This window comes from Erithacus rubecula (genome assembly GCF_903797595.1).
Source record: "Erithacus rubecula genome assembly, chromosome: 1".
Classification (NCBI taxonomy): domain Eukaryota; kingdom Metazoa; phylum Chordata; class Aves; order Passeriformes; family Muscicapidae; genus Erithacus; species Erithacus rubecula.
Window position 1 is genome coordinate 37653210 of NC_136658.1, and position 22649 is coordinate 37675858.

The following is a 22649-nucleotide window of genomic DNA, read 5'->3' on the forward strand; positions in this document are numbered from 1 at the left end:
CGGTGCGGGATGGTGCGGTGCCGTGCCGTGCGGAGCGGTGCTGTGCGGTGCGGGCAGCAGCCGCGGCGTAGAGGAGCGGGCGCGGCGCGGGATGGTGCGGAGCGGTGCGGGATGGTGCGGAGCGGTGCGGGCAGCAGCCGCGGCTCCCGGACTCTCGGCTCTGGCTGCAGAGCGCGGGGGTAGGGAGGGTCATAACCGCTGGAGAGGAATAAAACGCATTAAAAAAAAAATAAAAATGTTAAAAAAACAATCCATCTGGAAGGAGGATGGGGAAAGGGGTGAGGAGAGAGGCGGGGATGGTCAGGAGGTGGTGGATGGAAGAAGCTGGTGTCTCGGGTTAGAGGAGCAGGAGATCAGAGGACAGCGCTCGCCAACTTGCCCTCTTGCCTTCACGCTCCAGGGCAGAGGAGCGAAGAGGAGAAAATCTGGGAGGAACGCGGAGAGGAGCAGGAGGAGGAGGAGAGCGGGAGGAGGGGGATCCTTGCGCGCCCAGGGGTAGGGGCGAGCTGCGGGCGGCGGTGCGCGATGGCACTCACATAAACACACATCCACAGCATCTGTACATCCACACGCGTGCAGGCAGGGGCGGGCAGAGCCTCCGCCCCCCGGGAGCAGCCGGGGGAGGCGCCTCGGTCCCCCCGCCGGGAGGGGGCACGGCGGGGCCGGGAGGGGCTCGCGGGAGCTGCCGGCGCGGATGCCTTCACCTGGGGCTGTCCATCTCTGAGCGAGCCGGGCACGAGAGGCGGCTGGGTCTGGAGAACTACCTCTGGATGGTTTAAAAAAATAAAGAGAGAGAGAAAAGAGGGAAAAACCCCAACTCTGCAATCCTCTGCTCCCCCAGGCTCAGCACCATAAGGGACTGCTATATTTGAGGCTGTCAGGAGGATGGGAGAGAGAGACTGAGAGTCAGGGCGAGAGAGACGGTGCCACAGCCGCGGTAAGTGTCTTTGCCGTTCCCCCAGCCAGGCACTGATTTCCCTGGTTAGACTTTGGAGTGTGTGCAGATTGTTTCTTGTAATATCCATCGCAGCATCTCTGTGAGCAGTCTACTGTGAAGCCGGCAACGGTGAGAGATCCCATTTTTGGGCTGCAGGCTTATGTGTTTCCTTTTTTTTTGTTTTGAATCTTATGTTGAAATTGTCATAATTGAGCAGAAAAGTTGAAGCAGAAATTACTGTGATCTGCTATGTGCTTCCTGTCATTTAACTAGGGAGCAAACTACTGCAGTGAATGAGTTGTGAAGAGAGATGTAAGGCTTTTAGTACAAATACATACTCCAGAGAAGGAATGCCTATTAAAATGTGCTAATTTTTTATGTTTGGGAAAGCTACCATGCTAATGCTTGAGAGTGAATCAGGAAATAACCCAGAGTATTGAGTTTATAGTGATGCACTGAAAGTTGTGTTGTTTTGAAGTTTTGAATGATACTTGGCTTTGGGATAAACAGTTACCTCTGGAATTAGAAAAGTACAGTGCCAGAACTGTTCTCCATCTCTTCTGTTGACAGGCAGAGGAGATGGAATTAGATAAATATGCACTGATTTTGCCTCTCTGATGTGAGCACAGTTAATAAGACTATGTGAAATGTCTGTGAACTGGCTAGAAGATGAAATGAGAATCATTGGGACAGAGAGCACGAATCCATCTTTTTAAGATTTTTAAATTAAAAAAAAAAAAATCCATGACTGTATCTAGACTTCTTCAGGCATTTTGTTGCATTTCTATTAAGCTCAGAAACTTAATGTAACAGATAAGCTCAGAAACTTCATGTAACAGAAGTTAGACAAGACAGTGTAATGTGAGTACTTAGGACTTAAGTTTTCTCTGTGTTGTAGTATTTCAGAAATGTAGCTTAAAGTTTTTTCAAAGCTTTTTTTTTTTTTTTTTTTTTTTGGTTGAAAAGTAATGCTTCCTTGGAATGACACAATTCACAATTTGAATTGTTTTTGGTTTTTTTTGTAAATTAAGGAACTGGTGCCAGGTTTTTTTTTTTTTTGTTTGTTTTTTGTTTGTTTGTTTTTTTTTTTTTGAGGAATTCCAGCATTCCCCTAGACTTCAGTGATCTATTGATAAGACCCTGAAGTTTGAAACTACAAATAAACTACACACTCACTATTAGCTAAAATCTAAGGGAGGATTCCTGATAAGCAAAATTTGAGTGACATTTTCTAATTAATAAAAGTGCCTTTAATTCTTGTGGAGTTATAGTACCACTCCTTCAGAAGTACTTTATGGCAATCTATATTCGTGCAAGATCAGTTCATTCTGATTAATGTTATTACAGGAGTTATTGAAAGAATTAGCAATAACTGGGTCATTACTTAAAAAAAAAATCAAATGTCCTAGTAGAATTTCTAAAAATATATTTAATAATTTGACTTCAGTTACTATAACACTTACCTACAAAGTTTCAAGTAAAATGAAAAAAACCCCAAAAAACCTTCAATACCCAGCCTGCCTCCTTTGTCTACCTTGTTATGAGGGAAAACAAATGCTTATTTACTAGTTTGAGGTATGCTAAAGGAACACAGAAAACTGAGATGTGAACTGTTGTAACTGAGGAATGTTTTATGTACAGTGGCCTTCAGGAGAGATATACTGTTGATATACTATGGGAATACTTAAAAGATGTGGTTAAGAAGACAAAGTTTCAGAAGACAACAAATATATTAAGGAGGGTAAAGTGTTAAACACTCTTGAAGGTGATAACAGCTGAGTAGTTTTAAAAGTGGACTATTGAACGAGCAGCACTTCTGTTTCATGCACTTACAAAGCCAATGCTCATGCAAAAAAAGTCAGAACTCACAAAGCATAATATCAAAGTGTGAAGATAGCTATGGAGAGTTGGGAGATAAAAAGTGTAGGTTTTAGTTTTGTTGGTCAATATGAAGCTGAAGGTCATATTTTGAATTCTAGGCAAAAATACTGGGGTAAGGGATCTTAATTTCATTTTATAATGAGGGCAGATGTGCTAAGAATGAAAACAGAAAATGAAAACATCTCACTGGCTGAGTTCTATTTGAGAATTTGTAAGAAAGCAGCTTTGAAAACAGGTCTTGAGGAAAAATGTAAGACCTAAGATAGAAAGTGTGATTAAAACCTCTGCTGTTACCAAACAATAAAGGGCAACTTTAAGAAATGCATAACTTGGAGGACTGCTAGTACAGATGGAATACAGGAAGGTCGTGACTGGCAAATTTGCTTGAGTCCCCTGAATAAGTTGCTGACATGGTGAACTATTGGGGAATCAGTGATATGATTTATGGGAGTTTCAGAAAATATCCAGTTCTGTGCTCCACAAAATATTGATTTGGAGACTAAATTTTTGAAGGAGTGCTGGAATGAATTCAAACCTGACTTAGACATAGGAACCAGAGGGTGTCAGTAAAGGTAAAGAGCTCTGTATGGAAAGAGGAGGTTAAAAGTATGATGCTTTAAGTGACAGCCTGAGCTCTAGTTTTCCTTCCTGCTTGTTACAAATCTGGTATGTTCAAAAAGGCTAAATCCGATTTGCTAGAAAAATAGAAAAATCTGTTCCACTGAATAGATCCAACACACTGGAAGTTTTCTGATTGGTTTAATGATAGGAATACTAATTTTTAAATAATTAATGCAAGTCTTTACAAAAGACATCATAGAAATCTATATGTTAAGAATATACATACCAAGGTATTGAGCCATATGAGATAATTGGTTCAGTGGCATTGGAAAAAAAAAAGTTCTTCTGACTGATTTTGCCTTTCTGCTTGTAGCCTGCAACACAGATTTTAGTTCCTATGAATGCACTGCATAATTTGCTACTGTTGGTCTGCTCCCTCCTTATGCTCCTGCTAAAGCTTCTGCACTACACTTTCAGTTTCAGAACACCCTCAATAATTTGAACAATTTCTTCTACTCTGAAATGTTAAATAAAATCCACCAGAGTTTATACTGCATTTTTAATTCCCTGAGAATCAATGTGAAAAAACATTTGCTTGCTGATACTATACTGGTATATAGTATGGTGCTTCACAGTATAATTCCTTCCTTCTGTGCATGGTTTCTCTGATGCTTTTTTCAGGGTCTGCTGCACCCTAGATTACCAACTTCTTAGTGCATTATATGGGAAAAACACTCTTTCTGGAGGTGACGGACTTCCTAGAGATTCTTATCTCCTGAGAGATTTTGATCAATAACACTCTATTAGGGGATGAGTTTGAAAATTACAAAATTGCTATAACTTTATAAGATAAATACATTCTTACTTTGCTTAAAGATTTCAAAGTCTCGTAACGTGTGCTTGTATGTATAGATGTGTTTATACACACATATATGTAGAAGACCAATGATTCTGTGTCTTTGCAAGCTGGAATAGCAGCAACAGGAACATACTCTAGTTAGTGGAAGGAAATGAAATCAGTTTGTTTTTATAATTAATTTCTTGGCTGATTTAGGAAAATATCCCAAAATATTTGAACCATAAGAAAATCTGATCTTTTCTTATATGCTGGTTCCTAAAAGAGAGTTCAGGATGATTTCTCATTGTATTTCATAAAGGCAACAAATCAATTCTAAGGTGTTGCAAGTGGATGTGTAATAAGGGAGATACTGTGTCACATTCTGTATGTTGCTCATGTAGTAAAACATTAGAATTTTTATCCATGCTACAGCTGATGTTCTTGATCACAACATGCTCATACTTATTCTGTGTAGCCATCCACTCAGACTAGCTCCTAAGCTTACAGAGCCATGAGGTTATGTCAGAATGATGCATGCTCTCATGTACTAGTTACACCACCATAGCTCACCTCTTTACATCTCCTTCAGGACCAAACTTACACATCAGTCTTGGGAAAAATTGACAACTTGTCTCCATTCCCATACCTAGAAATAGAAAATACATCAAACTTTTTCCATCCATCAGAAACCTCTTTTGGGAATTTCCTTTTTCAGCATGCTCTTAAAGGTTTTCTTGTAAATGGTGTTCAAACGTAACACTTTCTTTGGAGAACCTTCAGCTGCTGAAACTAAAAGCAGACAAACTGCAGGTAGTTCACTGCAGTTCCTGAGAGGGGTAAAGAATGACCACTTTTCTCTCAGCATACAGGGACTTGGTCTTCAGTCTCCTAGTGAGTGAAAAATGTTCAGTTTTGAATAGTCAAAGATTTACTGTATATTCATTGGGACTCCTAGCCTTCAAATCATTTTGATCAAGGCTAAATATACAGCTTTGTAATTGATGTAGGCATAGTATCAGGCCAGTCTTTTGGATGTCTCCCTTGCCAAATAGCATAACTTTGCAAGAATTGACAAATCTCATTTTATTTTTGTTGGGTTTACAGTCTTCATTGAGTACATGGTGGATATTGCCCTTTAGCTGTGACCTTCCTGCTATAAGTTGTAACCACCCTGCTATATATTCAGCCAGGAGTAGTGGCTGCACAGATGGGCAGGTAAATGAAGAGGACTGGTCATAGTAACAGAAGAAGCTAAGATCTAAGAGCATAATGTCCTTATAATAAAATTTTGAGAAGATATTCAGGCACTAAACTTGAAAAGTTGGAATTCTTGCTTAGCCATGAAGACACGTATTCAGAAGATATGTTTGCTGCAATATTCTCCCCACAACTGTGCCCTCAAAACTAAATGGTAAATGGCAAGGATATTAACAGAAATTTACTTTTGGGAAAGGTGATACATTATTACCTGTTTCAGAACACATATATCATGTGTTCTGAAAGATGACCCATTGTCCCTGTTAATTTACTCCACAGACTTTCATGTGCCATTTACTCTTGGTTATTCACAAGTCTCCACATAAGCTTGAAGTGTAATGAACAAAATCACACCAACATGAGTCACAAAATCACAGTATGTTTTACCTCTTTGTCTGAAGTGAACATTTTCCAAAAGTTAAATATTATAGACACTCCAAGAAATTACTCTGGACAGGCTGCAACACTTGGGTGATACTCACCACTGTTGGTTTGATGAAGTCATTCAACTTCGTGATGTTCATATTACTATGATATAATCATGATTGTTATTTATCTTTATATTTATTCTTGTGATGGCTTGGATGGGGGGCAAGATATACAGAATGGATGAACTAGAAAATACTGACAATTTCAGGAACTGTCTTCTTCCAATACAGGAATTTTAGTATAGACAAAATCGCATTTGAAGTTCAGGAAATAGAGATAAATTAAAATTCCCTTCAGCTTGTTTTTCCTATGCTTACTAATTTCTTTCCTATATGTATCCATTGGCTGGAATATTGTCGTACAGCCCTCTTTCTGGGCCAAATTAATGACATTAAAATTTGTATGTATAGTGGCACTTTAAAAACTGAACCCCCTCCCGGGTATATTGCTGTACCTACTATATAGACTACTTTGATGCATAGTTCAAGAATTGTATATATGAATTTTAAATTTTTCTTTTTTTACTTTAGGTTGTAGGCACATCTGTTCACATATATTTTAAAAAAAATGCAGATGCCACTTTAAAATGTGTTTGCCTCAACCACCTACCTCACATCACAAGTCTACACTAAATATCATTTAGATTAGAACTCTGATTGCCCTAGATGATTTTTTTATTAGCAAGGTCCTTTATTCCATTATAAACCTTATCATCATAGTGGCAACTAGGCATGATATTCATAAATCAAGATTGTGTTGCACTGAGGGCTGTAAACAAAAAATGGTCCCGGAATCAAAGAACATATGGCTTAACTCAAAGACTTCCTTTTTTTTTTTTTTTTTTTTTTTTTTTTTGCTGTTATTTCTGACCTTTGAAGAGCTTATAGCTAGAGGAAGACATTTGCGTTTCACAGCCATGCTGCCATGATCATGTACAGATGTCTTCAAGATCACCTCCCACACCAGGAAAAAAGCCCAAGATACTATCTGCAACACTATGACGTGTAATGATCACACATAAATGCTACAAAATGTACAAAATTAGTCTGAAGGCTGTAGCAGCAGTCCACAATTGCTTCTCAAATGTGTACTTTTTAGACCCCTTTCCTAATTTAACTTATTATTCAGGTTACCAGAACTTCATGGAGATCAAAACTCATTAAAAACAAGCATGTGGATTTCCACATGACATTCTTTTAAAAGATAATTTTTCCTTATTAAACTTTTTAATTGTTTTGTTATTCCAAAAAGAATGAATTAAAGAAAATAAATAATTTATTCTCTCTTGTACCACAACCTTATTCTTTGTTTGGCTTTTGACTTTTGCACATCTGAGGTGATACAAGGTCCTGAATTCTCAGTCTCATGCTGTGCAAGATGCTCAAAATGTTCTTACTCCCCTGTAACATATGCAGTGTCATGTATTGTTGTTGCTTACATAAAACTCAGCTCAGGGAATCTGGGAATAAAGCCATGACTTCTCTGATGTCATAAAGTTTCTCTGATGTGTGTGTGCACAGCTTTTCAACTCAAAACCAGTTGTGTAGAATTTCCTCTGTCTGGACTTTGGAAAGATATTTCTTGGACATTGAAACAGCTTCAGACTGAGGAAGACTGACTGTGACATATTTGAGAAGAGGCATAATTGAAAATTTATTCCAGATCAGATAACCAGGGAGGATAATTTATTAAGAGGGGCATTGGAATATAAAGATAATTTAGAAAACATGATATATAGCTGAAATGTCTGCAGTTTTGTTTTCTCCCTTGCATATCACAACTGACTGATTGCTAAGATCGAAGTATTTATTTGTCTTATCCATCACTTTGTGCCTGAGTCATTCACTGATGGGCATAATCCTCTGTTTGTGCCTTCAAAAGGCATCTCTGGAGGAAATTTGAATGTCATCAGCAACGAATTGAGACATTACTGAAGGCATCAGGTAGGAGGAAGATGTTTGCAGAAGGGGCATATTAATCAACAACTGGAGAAAATAAGCAGCCTGAAAGCAGAGCAATTCAGTTGAATTTGGATTAAATTCTTGCATATTTTCTACAAAGTATAAACAAGACAGAATGATTGATTCAAACCATGTAAAACCCAAAGTTCTTCCCTAGAAAATAAATACAGGTTGAGAAAATCGAAAAGCATTAAGTGTATAAGGATTCTACACTTGAAAGGTCATTACTTAACGTCTGTTATCTCTGTAAATTTTCATTAAGTATCCATAAATTACCATCAAGATTCCTACCCTGTCAATCTTTGCAATAGTTCCTTTGAAGAAGCACAACTTTAATTGTAAAGGAATGTAAAGGAATTTGCCAAGGATTTCTTTCGAAGCTTACAAAAATATGTTGAAATTATAAACAATATGTGCATGATTATATAGGATTATTGGATTTGTGAATGAGAATGATGTGTGAAAGAGGAATTTATCATAGCTTTTTGTTATTTTGCTTCAACAGAAACTGATTAGTCGTTTCATATGTCACATTCTTCATCAAGTAAAAGCTGGCATATGAGAAAATGCAGTCAGTTGAACACTTGTAATGTTTATTGAAGGTAATTCCTACATCAAAACTGCATGCTAGTTTCAGGTATTATCTAAAATGTAAAGAAAATAGCAGCCTTTTTTTTTCTGAGGATTGATTTAAAATCAAAGCAGTGTGGGTTATGAGAAACCTCTAAAATCTGTAATGGACACGGTTGCTCTGTGGAACCTATAGTAGAGTAACAGAGAAGCTCAGGGGATCCCAAGAGTTTATCTAAAAACTACCTGTAGGTGGTATAATAAGATCTGGAATATTTTGCAGTGGAAAAAAACAGACTGTAAATAGCTATATGCAAGCCAGCAATTTTGGACTTTAAGTTATTATTTCTGGGTTTATTATAGAATTGCAGTGATGTAGCAGCAAAGCAAATACAAAGGTTTTTTCCTTTTATTGAAACTAACCTTCTTTGAATTGGCTTCATCCATTAACTTGAAAATAAAAATTAAACAGAACAAAATCAGCTTCCAGCATCAAGCACACTAAACACAGAGCTGTAACAGAGCTGTTTTACTTTTTTACAATATAAGGCAGATGTTAAGACAACTAAGATATAGGAAGAAATCCTTTCTCATTGTTTAAGAAAACAGACACTTTGTCAGATTATGGACAGAAGGTCCTATTGCTGTAGATTTTTATGACTTTCTACTAATTTTTATTTTTCATTCATTAGTTACTAGTGTACTAAAGATATTATTGGATTGATATCTTTAGCTATAATTACTACTTTTCAGTGTAGTCTATTTTATTGCCATTTTTCTTTGATTTCCTCATCACCTGAGGTTTTCCCACAGGTTGGCTGGCATGAAATTAGTTTTCTTAATTTGTATTGGTTTGCCTTTTCTGTAATTTGACAAAGAAGGAGATGAGGGAAGTACTGAGAACACAATCCTTCATCAGTTCCCATTGCCACATATAAAGGCAGCAAATAAATGTATTCTGTTAATGCATGAAAGTCAGGGTACTTGTGCCTTAAGATACATTAAAGAGACTCTCTAGCACTCCAAGAACTGCCAAATTAGATGATGCCAAGGGAAAAGAAAGAAAAAAGTAATAAGAAAAAGGCACTTTCACTGTGAAATTCACACTGCATTTTACAAGAATAAGAGAAAAACTGAAAAAGCTGCAAGTACAGGTCACTACAGCTTGAGTTTAAGAGCAAGGCTTTCCACTGAGTGGCTGCAAACACAGGCCAGGTGGTGCAGAAATTGTGAGAACCATGCAGTGATGAATCCCCTTTTCTCTGCTTGGTGGTAAGTGAGGGGAAGAAGGGGAAAGTCCACATAAATTATTCACCTTTTGTGTCACAGACCTGCACCTGCAAATGGATAATCCCTGTCTTAGTGTTGTGCAGGGTTGCACAGCACACACAAAATGCTGTTCTAGGTAATTGAGATTTGTTTATATACTGGGTAAAAGTCCTTACCTGAGCATCATTGGGAATCAAGTATTTTGCCAATCATGCTGTCAAGTTATATCTCTCCTAAAAATATTTAGTTATCCATATAAAGTGTTCTGAATATAGAATAGCTTTCTTATATTTCTTCTTACTCAAAGCATGCATTTAAAGAGTGTATTTTTGAATATAATGAAAGTGAGCAGTTAAAATCTATTGGCCACTATCAACTGCTGATTGCTGCTTTCATTAACAATTTGTGCATTTCTTTAATGCCTCTTCTATATCTCTTTCCTCATTGCCTCAATAGGGTCAGATCCTCACATTTTGCCTTGTTGTGATTGTCATCAGGCTTGTCTTTACTCAGAAGGACTCAAAACCATCAAGAGACAAATTCTGTGCTGTCATAAGCAATGCCAAATTTGGAGGAATCCTGACTGCTTATTTTAGGACCGCTTCCCCACCTTGAATTTTCCTGCAATCCTCAACCACTATTACTCTATGAAGCACATTTTGCCAGTGGCAGTGACTGAGGAATTCTAAGCTGGGTTTTAAATCTGCTACCAAATGTATTTTGGCTATGCTAGTGACAAGTAGAGCTGCACAAAAAATTACCCATTTTTGTTCTGTAAGTGTTCATCTGCAGCAATGATGATTTTCTGCCTAAATATTTTATTCTTCTATGTATGTGCAAAAATATGATTTTTTTCCCCCTCCTGCTGGTTCTGCTGACGAGTAGAACTTTTTCATACAGCTCTGTAATTAGGCTCCAGAGTCCTGTGGAGACACAGCAGAGTGGTAGGCTTTATATTCTGTGGCACTCAAAAGTTGTAGTTCACAGACCTGTGTGCTGATATCTATCCCATCTTTTTGCAGGCTATAACTAGACTCTTCCCTTTGGATCTGTCCCCTTGTATCTAATAAAAATGAGACATTTGAGTGTTTCTAGCCCTAAACTGCAAATCAACACTCAACCATTGTGTGAAACTTTTGACAGACTCAAATGTAGTTTCAGGTCATGATGGAAAATACCAGCTGAGGAATCTTCTATTGCTTCAGGTAGTGCAATGAAACTATCAAAATTTTTTGAAAACCACATAATTCTAATTGTGTTTTCACACAATCCTTTTCAGCATTAATGTGAATTTTGTTGGGGTTTCCACCACATTATAGTGTTCCTGATCACAAAACCCAATGATGATGTTCCTATAGCAAAAAAATAGTTGTAAAGAAATAGATCACTCGTAGAAATCACATGGGGAATATTATATATTGCTATTGTATGGCCTTTGGGTAAACTTTTTTATTTCCGTAAAATATATTCAATATATTTCTATTTTCAGTCTATTCAGTCCATTTTTCTTTAAGAAAACCTTCAAACTCTTCAGTGTTAAAACCTGCTACTTTAGAGAACAGTACTTCAAACCAAAGATAGTCAGAAACACCAGTAAATTAGTAACATTACTTTTACCTGCTAAAAATGGTTAACATCTGAGATTTCACAATCATTAATCTTCTCTCCAAATTACTTGGAAATATGAACAGATATGATTTTTTTTTAGCTTTATATTGCTGCAGTTTGGAGAGAAAGGTTTTCCTCTTAGAGCTAATGAGAGTTGCTGCTTAATCTTAGCACGGCTAACAGCAAGAAAAACATTTCCTGTCCTTAGCTCATTTTTACAGGTTTAATTAATAATGTAGGCAGTTGAGTCTGCCTGCTTGAACTAAAATAATTAGCAGAGAGTAAACAAACACTTGAGGTTTCACTTTATGAATGGTGTGGTGCCACTTATCTGAGTGACCAATCAATTCTTGGGAAGTGCCAGGTTAGCCTGATAATTCAAGCAAGAAAACTGAGCTGTGAGAAAAGGTAGGCTCCTGTATCTACTTCTAACCAGCAAGGGCTGCATGAAATGATGTGCTAAAATGAATATTAAAAATGTTGGTATGAAAAGGTAGGAGCTGTCAGAAAAGGAACGGTAAAAAAAATCAGAGAGGAGGGGGAGAGCATAGAAAAGTGTCTTACACAGCTCAATGACTAACTGATTAGTTAGATCTCCATTTGAGGTCCTACAGGAGGCAAGTGTCTCCTGTACATTTAAATCTCAGGTAATGATTAATTCCTCTGTATATGCAGGGCAATAAAAATGAAGAAAAGTCTTTTTTTGTGAAATTTATTGTCTTTTTCTTCTCAATATTGATTGTCTGGGGAAGAGGAGATCCAGATCCTGCCAGGAAAGCAGTCAGAGTTTATATGTTGAGCATGCTGTAGAGTATGCAGTAGATTGCAGCTTTGTCCCAGGGAAACATGTACATGTCCTGAGAAACTTCGTACACAATCTTGAATTAAGCCTACACTTAACAAACCTTGACTGCATTTCAGTGAAACAACCTTAGGTGTAGTCCTGAATAAGTACCTTGAAAAAAAAGAATGTTAATTACTTCATGTTTTCTTCATGGCATGGAATAGTACTTTTGAATTATAGCCATTTTATATTTCTATCCGAAACATTCAGAAGCATGCTCCTTAATCTTAAAAATGTCTTTATTTTTGTAGATAACATCTTGAAAACCCCAATATATCTTTTCTATCAGGTTTTATTTTTCTTATTATAAAAATCACAAAAACATTGAATATCTGATAAATGCATCATAAAAATTTTAAACAATTCTTTGATTCAGTCAAATGTAGTTCCCTTTCAATGACATAAAATACTCAGAAAAATATGGCTCCATTTGTTTTTTTCAGGAGAGTAGATTATCACAGTCATTTAAGAAAAAGGGAGACTTACAGGAGCTTCCATATGAAGTGATTAATTTTTTTAAATTATTCATTTCTAATAATCTTTGACCACATTTGGGTGCTTATTTGTTAATGAAAATCCAAAGATGAATGTGAAAAAAATGAACACTTTATTTTGTTCAAATAACTTCTTTCACTTTGTTTTTCTTTTCCAAATTAAAAATGTTCTTTTGATATATTGAAAATAACATTCCATTCCTGGCTGGGATTTTGCTGGTGATTGTCATGAAACTGAAAAATCTATTTTTAATCCAGTTCATCTATTAACTACAACTGGTTCTGAGCAACTGAGGACCTCATTTTCACGCTGAATCCATTCTCCCATCTGTAGAAACTGATGATGCAAGCATAAGGGAAGAAGTCAGTTAATTGTTCATCCTCCCTTCATGGCTTTTTCTGTGACACAGAAACTCTAAAACTGGCAGCAAAAAGCAGTTAGAACAGATCACTTTGTTGCCAAGGTAATAAAATCCATGAGCTTTCAGAATAGGCAGATTTATTGTATGATATTTAATGTTCATGGCTGACTAAGAAAAAAGAAAAAGTAACAGATTTTCATGGGAGATAAGGTATATACCTTTTGGAATAGCAGTTTACAATTTTTGGGTAGTTTGCAGAGCCTGTACTAGATGAGGTGTGAACCAATGAGAGGTGAAAGGGATCTTTAACTACCCAAGACTGCCAAGCCCAATTCGTCTGCATCCCAAGCCATTATTTCAAATGCATGTATGCATGAGTGCACAAGGAAAGGCACTGTTGGTTGGTTTTTTTTTCCAGAATTGCAAGTAAAATTCAAAAGATTTTGAGTTGTGATTGTTACCTGTGATTTCTGAGACATGACTCTCCTCAGTAAGGGAGAGTAACCAGCTAGGAAACAGTTTTCATGCATTCAGTCTCAACTGGGATTGGGTTTGTCTTATTTGTAACCTCTGCTACCAGTATCTAAAAATATTACTTGCACTTTTGATTAATATGCTTTTTACTGCACCATTAAGCTTGTCTAGTTTACTAGCAGCATGGGGAAATTCACAAATGCTACATTTTTTTCTACTCTCCAAATACAAATAAACTACCTTGTGCAGGCATCCTCAAGGACCTGTGTCCTGAAATACATTTATAGAAGTTAATGTTCAGAGGATATTTATGGGAAAATTGAAGTAAATCATGTCAAGGCTCATATTACCAAGGTGCTGAATTGGAGGAAAGAATTTATTTTAGTGGAGATAAAATATCCCTCCAGCCAGAGAAAGAAGATACTCCAGAGCACTGGGCTGAACACGGGTGCCTTGTCATTGAAACCTCTGTGGTTTTCAGTCTGTCCACTGTGGCTCTGTGGGTGATTGTTTCCCTTAGAACTGAAGTTTTAGGAGAGGAATTCACAGCACAGTAAATACTGGTGATCTTTCTTAACTCTCATCTACTTCATTTGTCAATATGATGAATCTGTGTATGCTCAAGGTTTTAAAAGATAATGTGGCTTGCTATTGGCTCTAATGGGGACTTTTTTATATAATAGCATGGAATATTGCAGTTCAGAGTAATTTTATTTCAAGATGCTCATTTTTCGTATAAACAGTGGTCTGTTGCCATTTGGTCACATACATGCTGTTTTGCTACAAAAGCTGTTCATCAAAGTGTTGACATTTCATTTTAGTGCACATTTGGAAAACAGATATTGTTGTTGGTGGTGATTGTTGTTGTTTTGCTTTGACTTGGGAAATGCCATAGAGTGTATGTGAAGGATCTGTGCACTTCTGGAGGTTGCTCACAGACAAAAATTCCCAGATATTTTAGAAGGAAAATTAGCCACTTCGCCCCCACCTTCTCTCACACCAAAGTGCAGCCTACAGTAATGCAGGCAGAGTTAAAACAAATTAAAAGAAGCACTTCCTCACACAGCATGAAGTCAACCTGAGGAGTACAGTCACATAGTTCATAGATTTGATTTTTGAAAGGGCTGGATAATTTTATGACCAATAAAAATATTTTTAGTTATGCATGCTAAGTGAGGCATAATTGGATTTCCTGCTTCATAGCACCAGCTACAGGGTCACTACATCACTAAGGGGCTGGGAAGGGATTTATTTACAAACACCCGCATATGTTCCCACCCATGCACACTTCTGCATGCAACAATGAATTTCAGTGATGTGGATCAGGGAATTCTCTGAATCATTGTGCATAAGCCAGTAGCTCTGAATAGTTAAGGCCAGGTTCTACATGTAAACAAGAGCCATGCAGAGGAACTGCAGTAATTGCAATACATGTGGAGCACATGAAAACAGTGGGCACTTTGTCCATTTTTTGAATGGACAATGGCCCGTCTGGACCCAGTCACAGAAGGAAAATAATTTGTCTAAAGACCAGCTTTTAATATTCAAAAGGCTTCTGGCAACATGAAAGCCTCAGTTGATACCAGAGGGCCAGCTGTTGGCTGTGGACACAGTCACTAAAATAATTCAGTTTTATGACACATTAGCACATCCTTTCTTCTCCTATCATGATCATTTCAGAAATCAACAGGAATAATAAAAAAGGGGAGCATATCATGGATGCAACTTTTAATGTACTACTTTTTTATTAATTCTCTAGGTGAAAATTAAAAATTGGTTTGAAAATTTGGAGGCTAATTGCTGCAGAGAAAGTCCAGGCTATGAGTATGACAAAGCAGCACCTGAAGCCTCTTTTTTATTTTGCTATTTTTCCTAACATGCTCTATGTTATCTACACTGGCACGTGAACCTATGAAAGAATAGGCTAATTAGTAAGGTTATTAAAAGTGTCATATATCATTATCAGTGCTTTTGGCTACCAGAATAGAATCTTGAAACCTTTTCTATCACTGAGACTCACTGTAAAATATAGTGAGTAAGGGTTAGATGCCAGAAAAAAGCCAATTAAAATCTGTATGTTCACCATGTAGATGCCCAGAGGCAAACAATGATGACCAGGACAAGACCTGTATCCTGTTGAGGTTACCACAGTTTGGCCCAGTGCATATCACTGTATCTCTTCTTTGGAGAGTTATATATTTTAAATAAAAGTACAGACTCATTCTATTGAAATGCAAGAGGATAAGTTTCATTGCTGGACAATCTGTAGCTTGAGCCATTCCCCAAGTCTGAGCCTGGGGTTTAGTTTTGTGAGGAACCAGGGAAGGGGCAAACACACAGGTATGGTACATTGCCATAGCAGGTTAGTGGTCCCTGATTGTGCAGGAAGGAATTAGGTAGTTGCTGCTGAGTGGAGACAGAGGAAGCTTTCAGCTCAGTGCTGGAGGAAGCTTCATTGCTCCTAAGAATTGAATCACTGAGAGTGAGTCCTCAGTTGTACTGCCAGAAATGTATCTATATAGAAAATAATGAAACAGCCAGCAGTAGATCCAAGCACTCCAAGATGAACCTTAAGTTTCTATGGTCTCCCAAAGTTTTATTTAGTTTATCTCCAATTCTTGTTTCATTCACTTAGGAACTATGAAGGAAAGATGTGAACTGCAGTTCATATCTGCAGCAAACTGGCCTCTTGCAGATCACCTCACCCCAAGCCAACCTGCCTACAATGTATTGTAAAGTGTGATTGTAGGTAGCACACTCACAGCTGGAAAACTACAACTAGAAGCACCTCCTAATTACAGTCTACCCCTTTTACACAATGGACAATTTGTTCAGATTTTTACAATAAACTCTCACTATACCAAGGAAGCTCAAACTAATGAAGTATATGTGATCTTACATACCACAGAAAGATAAAGGTGGAAGGGACCACAGTCGATAATCTGGTAAGCCTCAAGCAAATGTAAATGATGAACTGGATCATGTAGGTGATATTTAAATTGTCTGCAGAGTGGTAGACAAGAAAAAATCAGAACAAGTATAATTACAAAAGAGCCAAAGATAATTTTATTACTTTAATTGAAGACTTGATATCAATAATTATTTGACTATGATGAAACTATTGAAAGTATGTTAAAGAGAAAGAAGTAGGCCAGCATATTATTATAGCAAGGTGAGTCCAGAGGGCAGAGAAAAAAAAAAAAAAAAAAAGGGGAAAAATATCTGTTTAATTTTATCTGGAAGAATTTCTAACTAGTCACATTGAGAGTATTGGAGAGTCAAGGGGAAAGCCCCCTTAGTTCTGTGAAAGGATAGGGCAAAATTGGTCACTACATAGATATTTTTTGTGAAAGAGAACAATTCAGCTCAAAGAGCATCAAAAAGAAGGATATTTGTAGTATAATACAGAGGCAATACATCAGTAATGGGTAGAAAATGCAATTTATACAGAGATAGTAATTTTGTTTGTTTTATTGAATCCTTTTGCAGGATTCTGCACCAGAAAGAATGTTGAGGAAAGCTGTCACAGCAGTCAGAAACCTAAACAAATTGGAATACATGTTAGGAGAACCACTATTAGAAGAAAAAAGAATTAGATGGCAATTTTTTATGACAGAAGTACACGGGAATGGTATTTCAGACTACGTGGTCAGAATTTTGTTAAATTCTATTCTGTGTAGTCCAAGACTCTCTATTCTTCTTTAAAAAGTGGACCTGCAAATTAAACAGTATGTTTTGCCTAATTGTTACTGAAGGTCAAAGATAAAGCAGAGCATCTGGGATGGTATTATGCAGATTCAAACAGGCCCATGAGCTTTCATTCCATTTTAATTCCTGGAAAGGCATCATTAAAAAAGGAAGGATGCAAGCGAGAAAAACAACACTATGGAAAAAGCAACAGAGTAATCTAATTACTTTATGTTCTTCAGTTATAAATATATACTATACTATACCATCTAACATTTTTATTTAAGAGAACTATCAAGAGGGAAATGTGTTATGTGTGTGTTTCTACTGGGTGTCACTGTAGCAGTGCCATTTTCACTGTACCAGTGGTCCAGAAGATGATGGCAAATGTGTTATGGAAGGGTTCTGCAACTCATCCCAAATTAAAGAGGAATTGTGCTTCCTCTTCTGGAAAGCCTTTGCAGGCTTTCCTGAATGCTTAATTTCCTTCTTTCCTTGTTTTATTGTTTTAGCACTCCAACCCAAAAGTCATTTCCAGTAAAAAATACAAGTTTGTCATTTGTGTATGGAAAGCATAATTAAATTACTGATGCTTTAAAAGATGGAGTTTAGATCCTGTTAAGCAGATTTTTATTTGTATTGATGAATTCATTTGACATCTGCTTACTACCTAAAATATTGCTGCTATCATCTAATGACCAGACATTCTGGCTCCATTCACTGGAAGTGTCATACAATAGCTGCTCTTTAGCACTAAATGTTGCATTACACAGAACAATGGAGTATTATGAATTTAATATATTTTAATTATTTTTCTAATGTCATGATTGAGCATTATGAAGCAGGTGTTCCAGTAAGAGTCAAACACATTATCTACAAAGAAATTTTATTAAAAATAGTTAGAAATGTTTGTGTCTGAAGTGTCTGAAAGCTTTAAAATTCAAGGAGGGATATTATCCTCTGCCCAGTCATTTCCTTGGAATATGAATGCATGCAAATTTTCATTTCCTCACACACAAGAATTTTTCAAGGGAAGATGAGTGTTCCTTAGGTTTTTCCATTTAATTTGCAAACCCTCTACTTTAGCATTCTCTCTTCCATTTCTGAAGGCTAAAAAATACCCTGTAAATCAGTGGAAACACTGCCAATAGTTGGGCTGGCATAAAATATCACATCTTGCTGGACACTACATTATTTTTACAAGGTCCTGTGTACATTCACTATGCACTGATTGCACAGTAAATGAATAGGACACCAAGTAGACTTGTAGTTTTGTATTAAGAAGAAAGATGCTCAACAGAAGTAACAGCAATAAATGACTCTTTAAATATGAGGTACACCGTTTGAGTTACTCACTAAGTAATACTATTTAATTTGGGAGATTTAGTCATTCTTTCAGCAGTGTGAGAACATTCCCCTTGGACTTTTGCTCAGAAAAGACTGACAGTATGTTTCAAGGAAGAAGGAGAGAAAATTAAGGTTAAATGCCTTCTTATTTAATGTGCATAAGCACAGTGAAATGTTGGGGTGGGAGGGAAGGAGGAAATTGGACTGGGTGGGAAAGTGCATGGTAAATCTCCAATAATGATGCTGTCAGAGAGCTGTGGGAAAAGGCAAGAGGCCTGAGGAGTGACAGAAGGCTTGTTTGCATATGCCCTTGTGTTAAGTAGGTGACTCCAAAGATTCAGCTTCAGCATGGACATCCAAAATCTCTAGGCAGATCATGGGACATAGCACCACATTTTGCACAACTATTGTGATGAGAAAAGCACAGCAAACAAAGTAATAATATCCATTTGCTATAAATCATATGGTAACATTAAGATAAGTTATATAAATTGTTGCAGGAAATGTGAAGCATGTTTATTTTTATTGAATGGGGATTCTTTTATTTAAAAAAATCTGAAAAAATTAAGGGTATTTGGTGAGAGCACAGAGCTAGGCTCCAAAACCTAAATTCAGATACCAAATATAAGTGGCTTTCAGAAAGGCTAAGCTGCCAGTGGCTGTCTTTTTGTCCTCCATCTGTGGCAGATGATGTCTTTCTGCTTTATGTTTTAAATAGGTTTAGCTGACACAGCATAAAATAATACACTTCTGAAAATCTAACTTAATTTATTACACTTTTAATACAGTATTTTATTTGACCTACAGCATGAGGGGACATGTTATGTCCCAGCATGTGTCCTTCCTCTAAATTTTATTTCTAAAAGTACAGGCAGGAAAGATACTGAAGGAAAGATAATCGTCAATTACACTGGGGAGGATCAGGAAATATTTACTTACTCAAATGTAGGCAATTATTATGTCAGTTTTGGTATTTCAGCACATCACCTATTGTAACTTTCAAAGGAATGCAGTCCATTCTAGATGTACTGTTTTCATCTCCTTTCTGTTTGTGCTTCCCTTTAAAACTTCATACACACCTAGAAACTCCCAGCATCTGACAGCATTTGCATAGCAGATCATTTCCCAGCAGCCCTGGCTAGATGGAGAGGTCCCAGGTGAGTGGAGACTGGCCAGTATGACATCTATCTATAAGAATGACAGAAGGAGGATTTGGGGAACTACAGCCCTGACCTTGTTTCTGGGGAAAGACACAGGGCAGATCATCTTGAGTGCAATCACATAGAACATGCAGGACAACCACGGGATCGGGCCCAGCCAGCATAGGTTTATGAAAAGCAGGTCCTCCTTGATCAGCCTGATCTCCTATGACAAAGTGACCTGCTTGGAACATGAAGGAAAGGCTCTGGTTATTGTCTATGTGGACTTTATAAAGCCTGTGTCACCTTTTACCACAGTGCTCTTCTAAAGAAACAGGCTATGTGTGGCTTGGACAGGAGTACCCTTTGTTGGGTAAAAAACTGTCTGGACAGCCAGGCTCAGAGTGACTGGAGTTACATCCAGCTGGGGGCTGGTCACAGCTGGTGTTTTCCAGGGCTCAGTGTTGGAGCCAACCCTGTTTCATGTCTTTATCAACAATTTGAATGAGGAGATTGAGTGCACCCTCTGTTTTCAGATGACACCAAGTTGGGTGGAAGTGTTGATCTTCTGGAGGGCAGGGAGCTTCCACCAAGGGATCTAGACACGATTGTATTGCCATCAAGGTTGGGTCCTGCACCTGGGTCGCAGCAACCCCCTGCAGTGCTACAGGCTGGGGGCAGTGGCTGGAAAGCTGCTCAGTGAAAAAGGACCTGGAGGTGCTGGCAAACAGCAGCTGAACATGATCCAGGGTGTGCCCAGGTGTCCAAGAAGGCCAGTGGCACCCTGGCCTGTGTCAGCAGTGGTGTGGCAGCAGGAGCAGGGCAGGGATTGTCCCCCTGCCCTGGGCACTGCTGAGGCCACAGCTCCAATGCTGTGCTCAGCTCTGGGCCCCTCACTGCCAGAAAGACACTGAGGGGCTGGAGCGTGTCCAGAGAAGGGACACGGAGCTGGGGAAGGGTCTGGAGCACAAGTGCTGTGAGGAGCAGCTGAGGGAGCTGGGGGTGTTCAGCCTGGAGAAAAGGAGGCTCAGGGGCTCCCTATCTCTACAACTGCCTGAAAGAAGGTTTGTCTCTTTTCCCAGGCAGCAAATGGTAGGACAAGGGTAAAAGGCCTCAAGTGGCACCAGGACATATTTAGATTGGATATTAGGAAAAATTTTTTCCCTAAAAGGATTATCAAGCACTGAACCAGGCTGTCCAGGTAAGTGGCAGAATGATCACCCCTGGAGTTATTTAAAAGACTTCTGGATGTGGTTCTTAGGAACATTAGTTAGTGATGGACTTGGCAATGCTGAGATAATAGTCGGACTTGAGGACCTTAGGGTCTTTTCCAACCTAATAAATTCTATGATTCTCTGATCTGTGGAAGGTAATTGCACAGATATTTTGCACTAATTTTTTTTGCACTAATTTTTATTTTACATGAAATACTTTGCTCTAAGGTCAGGACAAATACTTTCTAGGAATTCTGTGGTCATTCCTTGTATTCTCAAATAGAGAATTTTTTTCTTCTTCTTCTTCTTTTTTTTTTTTTCCTTTTTGTTTTTTTAAGCTTTCCAAGTTAATAGAGGAAATGTTGTAGCATGGGAAGATGGAACACTCTACACTAACCAAGAAGAGATAGAGTCTACAAAGCAATTGCTGGGGGAATTGTAAAGCCTCTGAGCCTTAGCCTCACTGTCTCTAAAACAGACAGGATAGTTATCCATCTTTAAAATCTCCAGTGACTACAACTGGAGAGGAATGTTTGCATTACTGAGCCTGAGCTGGCAGTGTTTAAATGCAGGTAGAGTCACACCTCCTGCTTTCTCTAACAAGCCTAGTGAGATGTACACTAAGATGGACACCATGGGCTCACTGAACTCAGTAGAAACACTCCCAATGTGTTAATTAGGCTTTAATTCAAAATATTAGCATGTGCTGTGTTTTCAGAATTGGCAGTGACACTGCTTTCTATTCATGAATTCATGTCGAGTGTTGCTTTGTTTGTCAAGGCAGTGCAGTGTTTTGTTTACAGATCAGTTTACTCAAAAGCAGTAAAAAGTGTTTGACAAAATAAAAAAATGTTCTGGTTAAAGGTGGTAAACCTTTTTCAGTATGTTGTTCTCTATATTTCTTTTGAAATTTTATTACATGAATTTCTGTGTTGACTTTTAAGTGTTGAAATCACTATTTGAAATGAAAATATGATTTTTTTTCTCTCCTGTTGTATTTGATTCTGTATTTTACATTTTTGAGTGATTACTTCAACAGTGTAAAGCTTCCTAACAGAAATTTCATCTGTTCTGAGACTATACCTCTGCAAGCAAACAAAAGGCAAATGAAAGATTTAATATCTTAATAAACGAAGTGAAAACTGTTTTTGTCTAAAAAAGTTTTAGTTTTCATTAACCCAGTGATTTATTACTTTATTACAATTTGCTTGTCATATGAAGCAGAATAACATCGGGATTGTATTTAAAATTTCAGCTTTAGATTTTTAAAAGGTGCATTTAGGAAGAAGTTCTGTACAGGTTTGAATTGTGTGTATACACATTCATAAATCCATAGTGATATAGTTTCCATATACGTGCAAAAACCTACTCCTTATTTTTGCTTACAACAGGCTCACGAATGACACAGGAATGAACTGCCCTATCTATAATTCAGTAGCATAATAAAATCATGCATGTAAAGTAATTTCCAGAATAACCCTTTTGAAGTCTTTCATTTTGCCCAAAGCATTTTACAGTCAATGTGCAGCTACAGCTTGTACTTCCTAAGATGTCATACTGTTTACAGTGGCTCAGAGATTGAACAGAATATGACCTAAACTACAAGAGGGACCAGATGCTGCAATGAGTTCTGCATGTATCATTTCTATTGTAGTCATATGTATTCAGATCTATTAGCTAGACTTGGATTTCAGAATCAGGACTGTTGTATCTTGAACAATGTTGACTACCAGATATTATTTTTTGCAACTTTATAACACCTCTTATTTCTTCAAAT

General features: G+C 37.7%; 1 protein-coding gene across 2 annotated transcripts in view; it reads left to right on the forward strand.

The window, feature by feature from the left end:
- Positions 1-642: 642 nt before the first annotated feature.
- Positions 643-22649, forward strand: part of CNTN5 (contactin 5) — a 584072-nt gene continuing 562065 nt past the window's right edge. Inside the window, exon 1 of one of the 2 annotated variants that reach the window (XM_079302225.1) lies at positions 643-937. The gene's annotated coding sequence lies outside the window, so the exon portion shown is untranslated. The remainder of the gene's footprint in view (positions 938-22649) is intronic. The other variant, XM_079302226.1, reaches the window with a different exon arrangement.